Below are 8,247 nucleotides of genomic sequence, written 5' to 3'. Positions count from 1 at the left end.
TAGGGCTATATGCCACCATATGTCTTTTATTTTATTTTGGGTTTCTCAAAATATATCCAAAATAATTTCTGGAGAAGATTAGGGTTTAAGGTTTTCTTATTTGATTTCTTTCTCTTTTATTTTATTGGGTTGGTGATCTTCACTTGATCACTTTAGGGTTTTAGGGTTTAGCACATAAGCATAAGAACACTCATCATGGCAAAACACAAGATTTAAACAAGATCTAAATGTATCAATCTTAGTTTAATAAAAGTTTTTGTTGGTTCCAAAATTTGGAACTAGGGAAATTCATTTTGTTTGTTTTGAAATTTTTGGGTTGTTACAAACCCTTCCCCTTAAACAAATCTCGTCCCGAGATTTTAAGAAAAGTTAGGTTCCTAAGAGAGATTGTGCATTTTATTAACAGGAGGACATACTTGTCATGGTCCAGGGTGCTTCTCGGGCTTCGATGGCGGTCATGTGGTAGAGACGGCCGTTGTTGTTGTTCGGTTCCTTCTTCCGGCAAAGCGACGCCGTTGTCTGAGCGAGCACCATGCGGTATTGGCGGCAATCTTTGCAAGCTTTTTGGGGCACTCTTTGGAGTAGTGACCCACAACTCCACATTCATAGCAGTTGACGGTGGACTTGTCTTTGGGGTTGGCGGGGGTAGCATTGTTTCCAGTCCTTGGGGCAGTATTGGGGTTGTTGTTGTTTCCATTGTTGTTGTTGCTGTTGTGGTTGTTGTTGTTGGGGTGGCTGTTGTTGTTGTTACCTCCAGGCTTCGGGGGTCCTCCGTTGTTGTTGGGGTAGTTGGAGCGATAACTCTGAGCAGGGGGCTTGTTGTATCTTGGGGTGAATCCTCCAGAGGAGTTATTGTGGTACTTCTGGGTATGGTGGGGTCCATTCTGGTTCATCATTCTGCGCTTGCGGTTCTCATTGGCTTGATGCAGCTTTCCTTCCATCTGTATGGCTGAGTCCACCAGGGCTTCGAGGTCAGCGAACGGAATGTTCACCAACACAGTTTGCATCTCGTCGTGCAGTCCGTTCAGAAATCTTTCCTTTCTCTTCTCATTGGTGTCGGTCTCGTCCGGGGCGTACCTTGACAGAGTAAGAAACCCGTCGCGGTATTCCACCACAGACATCCGTCCTTGTTTGAGTTCCCGGAACTCGTCTCTCATTTTCTTGATCAGTCCTTGGGGCACATGGTATTTGCTAAACTTCAGCTTGAAGTCTTCCCAAGTCATCATCTGTCCTGCATTCATGGCACGGGTGCTGGTCCACCAAGCTCTGGCTGGTCCTGCTAAGTAGTGCGTGGCAAACAACACTTTCTCTGCGGCTTCAACTTGCGCAACTTCGAGGTTGTTCTCCATTGTCTGGAGCCAGTCATCAGCATCAAGGGGCTCTTCAGTCTTGTTGAATACCGGAGGGTTGGTGTGTCTGGAAGTTCTTCAGCTTCGATCCAGGGTGATCATGATGGCCTTGATTGTTGTTTGCAAGCTGTTGAAGTGCTGCAATGTTGGCTTAGCGTTCAGCTCGTTCAGCTTGCCTATCCTCCAGCATGGTTTGCAACATCTGCATCATGGCGTCTTGATTGGCGCTGCGGGTTGGAGGGGCCATCTGAGCATTGATGTAGATGATAAGATAAGAGGGAAATTTCTATGGTGTGTTTTGTTAAGTTTGAAAAGTTCATAATACTGAAAATTTGAGGAGTGTTGCGGGGGTAAAACCAACAACACTTTTTCATTCATACCAAGCATCACACATTACAAATCTAACACACCGTTGGTTTGAAGAACCATTCATTCGCTCTACGATACAAGGGGAATCCTGATACAACTCACACCTACTTAAGTGCTGGGGTGATACTACTCTTCGAGGTGGATTCTTCTTCTTCACGGGTGAGGTGCGTGGCGAGAGGCGAGGGCGTTGTCCAAATCCCTGCGGGTTTTGTACTGCCTGAAGTCCTGAGGTGCTTCATAGGGGTTCATCTTTGGTTGGGGTGGGGGCATGGTCATCGGTCTTCCCATGGAGTCATGTCTTGGGTAGTAGATGAAACGAGTGTTCTTGATCTTGTCCTCATTTTGTCCACACAGACGGGAAATTGCTTCTTGCATAGCTTTGTCTAGTCCTTCCTTCCAAGTGTTTCCCGTTACAGAAAACCATATGGTTTCCCATACCGGGGCATCAAGCTTCCTTCGTAGATCAGTAGAAACGTCCCACCGAGGTGGTTCTCCTAACTGAGCTTTGAGGGGTATTCCGAAGAACTCGGGATACGGGTGTCCTAGATAGTCCACCAGTTGCTTCAACTCCTTTTCGAAACTTTTGTCGTCTTCGGATCCAAGCTTATAGGATTTCCATTGGTACGTCATCTCGTGAGCAAGTAGGATAAGTAAGTTAAAGAAGTAGTCAAGTGTGCAAAATTTTAGATAGTGCTACAAAGAAGTAGAGTATGAATTTCTCATTTTGAAAAAGATTTCAAGGTTAAGAGTGAGAATAAGTTTTTCACAAATATTCACTTCTTTGGTTTTGAAATTAAGTTTTACAGACGTCCATTCTAACTAGGGTCTCCTAAGGTCAACAATGGCTCTGATACCAACTTGTCAACACCCGGATTTTTAAGTCCAGATGCCTATTATGCCATTCATCGCAATCCCAGGAATATTGTTTTTGCGAGACATAATAGATTAATATCACAACACATCATTTATTACAACGCATAATTGTCTTACAACACGGGATCACATGATCCAGTCTCATTACAATACTAGTTGATCTATTGATCATTTACAAAACACATAGCGGAAGCGAAGTAGCGTAGTAGTAGCGGTCATGGTCCATCCGTTCCACGAGCAACTGTTGACGTCAGGAGTGATCCTAGTTGTCGTAGACGTCCTGCTGTCCTTCTTCCGGGTTCTGGTTCTCCTCTTCATAGTCTGGCCATTTGAATAGCCAGGGACAAAGCCATGAGTACTTTAAAGTACTCGCAAACTAATACTAATGTAAGCACTATCAACTATAGTAAGGGGGTGCTAAGCTCTAGTTTTATTTGCATAAAGCTAGTTTTATTTCATAAACACTTTAGTAAACAAGAACCTTCATTTGCTCGACTAACTCAAGTGGGAACATTAGTGTCATTCCCACAACTCTGTTGTGATTCAAAGTCAAAGTCACCTTTCAAGTTCAAGAATTCACAAGTCACCCTTCACATGTCACATTTTTGAAAAGTTCGATGACGGAACAAGTATGGCCTTTCCAACCGTCCATAACCGTGGACACGGCTATTCGAATAGATCTACACTCTGCAGAGGTCGTACACTTGTGCCACAACATTTGCAATAATCCGTCAGGGTTAATCGGCCTCGATTTACCACACTCCGTGTGCGGACTACCAACCATAACCTTTCACTTACATACCCTAGTATAGGCACCTCTCCCCATGAGCTTGGCCTCCCAGGTGAGAACCAACCGTTAACCCGGAACTGCACAGTGGCTTGGGCCGGACATTCACCTCATATTCACGTCATTTCTCATCATTTCCTTTGTTGTAGAGGCAGCCTCCAGCCTAACCCCGATGACGCTTGTTTAGAGGGAACCCATACTAAGATACATAAACTTCTAGTTAAGCCTTACCCATTTCAGGTATTGTGGGGGTACTTGTAAAAATTGGAATGGTATCGCATCCGAATCCAACCATCAGTTTTGGTAAAATTTACCAAGTCATTCACCAGTCATATTCACCTTCAAAATCTTTCAATAGAATGACTCATCATTCCAAGGTTTTCAAAGTCATTTCATTTCACAAGTTCCCATCTAGAGTAGTCAATTTTATTTGTTAGCACTAGCAACTAATCATGAGGGGTGCTATCTAGCTTTCATTGCTCTAGGATAAATTTGATGATCTTGTTCTACTCTAGACCAAAAGAATCATGAATCAAAAAGTACTTTGATAAAACCAAAGCAATAAAGCTTGTAAGTAAAAGTTTGTAGGTAAAAACTTGGGAGGGGCTCAATAAGCATAAAGTAAAATATGGTGGTGCCTTGCTCTTGTAGAGCTTTGCACTTTGCAAGAATATTAGCTTGCCTTGGTTGAGGTGGTGGTCAAAGTTCTCTTCTTCTTCTTCTTGGTAGAAAACCTCCTCCTCTTGATAGTCCTCAGTACTAGCGTCTAAAATACGAATACGAGGATACAATCACCAAACAATTCATTGGCTATTCCAAACATCACATATATTCACACAAACTATTCTATGCACACAATTAATACAATTTGGTGCATTGGTAGGTCTTGCTTTGAGGAAGAATAATTTCCTCTCATTATATATGTAAATGATAGTTTCCATATAGTTCTCGAGGAATAATTTCCTCTCATTGAATTTTCTTTAAGATTTAATTTCTCAAATCATCACACATGAATTTATGTTGACCTAAGTCAACCATTCATCATCATCATTTGAGAAAAATGATTTAAATGAGGTAGGGATACCTCATACCATTTAATAGTGCCTATTATGATTTAAATCTCCAAGTATTTCATGTGAGAGTATTGGACCAGGGGTTCAAACTTCATATGAAAGTACTTGGGACAAGATTTAAATGAAGTGAAACACTTCATATAATTTACACAAGTGACCTAGCATCACTCATTACTATTAAGTGGGTAAGTGTGTTGCTTTCTTATTTAGGAAAAATAATTTCCTCTCATACTAGATAAGGTGTTACTTTTAATTACTTAGAGAAATAATTTCCTCTCATTATATTATTAAGATTTAATTTCTCTCATGAACAATATATGACCTAGGTTGACCAAAGTCAACTTCTTCATACTTATCATTTGAGAAAATGATTTAAATGAGGTGAACACCTCATACAATTTAATACCAACATAGTAATGATTTAATATCATCAAATAATTCACTATGAGAGATAATAGACCATGGTCTCTACCTCATGTAGAATTACTTGAGACAAAGATTTAAATGAGACCAAAGCATCTCATATGATTTAATAAGTAGTTTTGAACAATTTAAATACTACTATGAAAGATTTAATATTTTCAAACAAGAACATATGGGTCATGAGGACAGGTGTAATCAACTCACATTGAATCACTTGGATTAATGATTTAAATGAGGTGCTACACCTCATATAATTTAAATACTATTTTTGCAATAGTTTAAATGAGCTGGAAATGGCCAGATAGCCATTAATTGAGTTTAGCCCATGATCATATGAAACAACTATAGTCATTTATTACATAATAAATTAGACAACATCAAATGTGATTTTTGAGAGGTGGAACCACCTCAAAATAGTTTATGGTTGATTTTTAAGATTTATTTGAAGTTTGAAAAGTTACTGATTTGTTATTTTTACTATTCTAATTCTACAACATATTTTGATTTGAATCCAGTGGTGTTGGATGGGGCCCTTCATGAGATTTCTAAATATATAAAATTGGTTGAATTTGGCTCAGTAGATTTGGATCTATTAAATTTTGAATCTAGCATCAGATTGTAAAATAAAAGAAAAAGATTTAAACTATTTTGAATTTAAACTGGGGCGGGAAACTAAATTGGGCCGGCCCAGCTAAGCTGGCGATGCTCGCGGGCCGCCTGACAGTGGGGTCCACTGTCGGGCGTTCAAAATCGCCGAAGCGGTACGCGAATGGAGGCCGTGGGATTAAAAGAGATCGGGCGGCTGAGGTTTGTCCTCATCGCCGACGAGCTCCGGCGAGGGGCAGGGTTACTGGCGGCGCTAATCGGAGGTGGGCGGCTCACCTGAGCTCCGGCGAGGCTGGGCGTCGGCGGCGTTCGACGTTGTCTAGGACGGCGAGTCGAACGGTGGTCGAGGGAGAGCTTGAGGAGGACGCAATCGACGGCGAGACTCTCAGCACCTCCGCGGCTCCGACGTTGCAATTGGACGGCGTCGGCGGCTAATCGAGCAAGGGAGTGAGCGAGGCGAGTGAGAAGAGGGAGAGGAGGCTGGCGGTGTGAAGAAATCGAGGGGGAGGGTCTCTTTTTATAGCGGCGCGTGGTGGCCGTGGTGGAGCGGGGCAGGTCGAGCATGGAGGCGAGGCTACAGGCGTCTAGCGTCACGGGCGAGGGGCGCAGGGTGTGGGCGACGTCAAGGCGGTGGCCGACGGGCATCGTGGCGAGGCAGAGGTGTGAAGGGTTGCGTCGTCATCTTCCTCGCGTCATGGCAGTACGGTGGCGGAAGGTCGTGGACGATGGCGTCGTCTACAGCGGTTCTGCGGCGGAATGGCGTTGTCTGGGAGGTTGCAGGGTCCTCGGCGAGCAAGTGGGTGAAAGGAGGGATCAAGGGGAAGTGTGAGGCGACGGGGCGAGGTGAGGCTCTGGCGCGCTCCGGGGCGTCACCATGCGCGTCCTGTCGCGCATGGGCGTGTCTGGGCGCGTCTGGGCACGCGGCTGCTGGTCAATGCCGACGTCGTCTGGGTCAAGGGCATGCATGGTCAGCTTCAGGAGGGTCAGGGGGAGTCAGCTGACAAGGTGAGGGGAGATGGATGGGAGAGGAGGAAGGGATGGCATGGTGGGTGACAAGTGGCCGGCATGGTTGGGGTTTTTGGTCATGGTGACCATGAGAGAGGGGTGCAGTGCCTTGGACTGATGATGGGAGGTGTGAGGGAGATCCAGGGTAGCAGGGAGGGTCAGTGTTGGACTTGGTCCAAGGTGAAATTGAGGTATGGGCACAAAGTTTACTCCTGCCTGCCATGTGTTTGATGAAATGCCCGCAAGAGAAAAGTTTTCGAAATTTTGAAATTCCTTTAGTGGATCTCATTTATATATTCATAGAAGTGGAATGGTGGTGGTGGTGGTCAATTTGGTGAAGAATTGCAAAATGGCAAAAGTGAGATGATCTTCTCTTTAATTGAAAGTCTCCACTTGGCAATCTTATTCTGGTCAACCTAGTCAACTTAAGCAGTGATGGTCAACATGAAAGTTGTTGACCTTGACATGGTCTTGGATGACATGGTCATAGTTGACCAAGGTTGGTTGAAGAAAAGTCAAAGGCAGGGGTGTAAAGTAGGGAAGATGTTATAAATGGGTTATATGACCATTATCACATGTATGTGAGTTTTGAATTTTCCTTTGATTTGATTCTTGTTTCTTTGATGCAAATGTGTTTGTTTATCATATATAAGTATTCTACAAGCAAGAGATCAAGCAATGGTGGCCTTGGTTGAAGATTTGCAAATTGGGCTAAGTGTATGGGAGGGAATTTTGGGGATTTTCTCACTATGTGATTTCTCTTCATTTGAATTGACTTTGGTTGACTCTAATGTGATTCTTATTGGTTTTGAAACATTTTCAAATCATTGAATCCATTTCAAAAGGTCTTGGTCCAAGATTTGCAAAAATGGCCATAACACATAAGAGGTGATGTGTTAAATTTTATTATTTTTGTAAATTGTTGATCTTGCTTCACTTGGACATGGGTTAGGGTCAATTTAGGTTTATATGAAGTTTAGAAATGGTTGCACACCATTTGGTCAAGGTTTAATGTCATAGGGCAAAAATTGGTGAAATGGCTATGTGTCTCATATGCCTCTATGCATATGTTGCATTTGATTTTTGATTTGAGTGTTCTTGGCCCATTTGATGTTGTTGAGTATTGAAAGGGTATATGGAAGTGATCCAACCATTCACCATAAGTCCTAGGGTCAAGATTCTTAAATTCACCAATTTGTATTTTACTCTCATTTGCCTCTATGGCATTTTTAGTTTCTTTTTAATTCTTTTGGAAATCACTTGGATGTGGTTTGATAGGTACTAGGTAAGATGTATGAAGATTTTCCAAACCTCTAAGCAAGGTACAAAAGCTTAGGATAAAGTTTTATAAAAATAGCCATAGGCACATATACCTCATACCATTTAATTTCTTTTTATTTCATTATAATTAATATGGTGAAAGGAGGGGTGAGGTTTAGGGTTTAGTGGGGTTCACAATGGTTCACCACCCTTTAGCATAATTAATAAAGGTAGGGTTACAAGATTTACTTATTAGGGCTATATGCCACCATATGTCTTTTATTTTATTTTGGGTTTCTCAAAATATATCCAAAATAATTTCTGGAGAAGATTATGGTTTAAGGTTTTCTTATTTGATTTCTTTCTCTTTTATTTTATTGGGTTGGTGATCTTCACTTGATCACTTTAGGGTTTTAGGGTTTAGCACATAAGCATAAGAACACTCATCATGGCAAAACACAAGATTTAAACAAGATCTAAATGTATCAATCTTAGTTTAATA

Source organism: Lolium rigidum, chromosome 2, assembly GCF_022539505.1.
Source record: "Lolium rigidum isolate FL_2022 chromosome 2, APGP_CSIRO_Lrig_0.1, whole genome shotgun sequence".
NCBI lineage: Eukaryota > Viridiplantae > Streptophyta > Magnoliopsida > Poales > Poaceae > Lolium > Lolium rigidum.
This window is presented reverse-complemented; position numbering follows the sequence as displayed.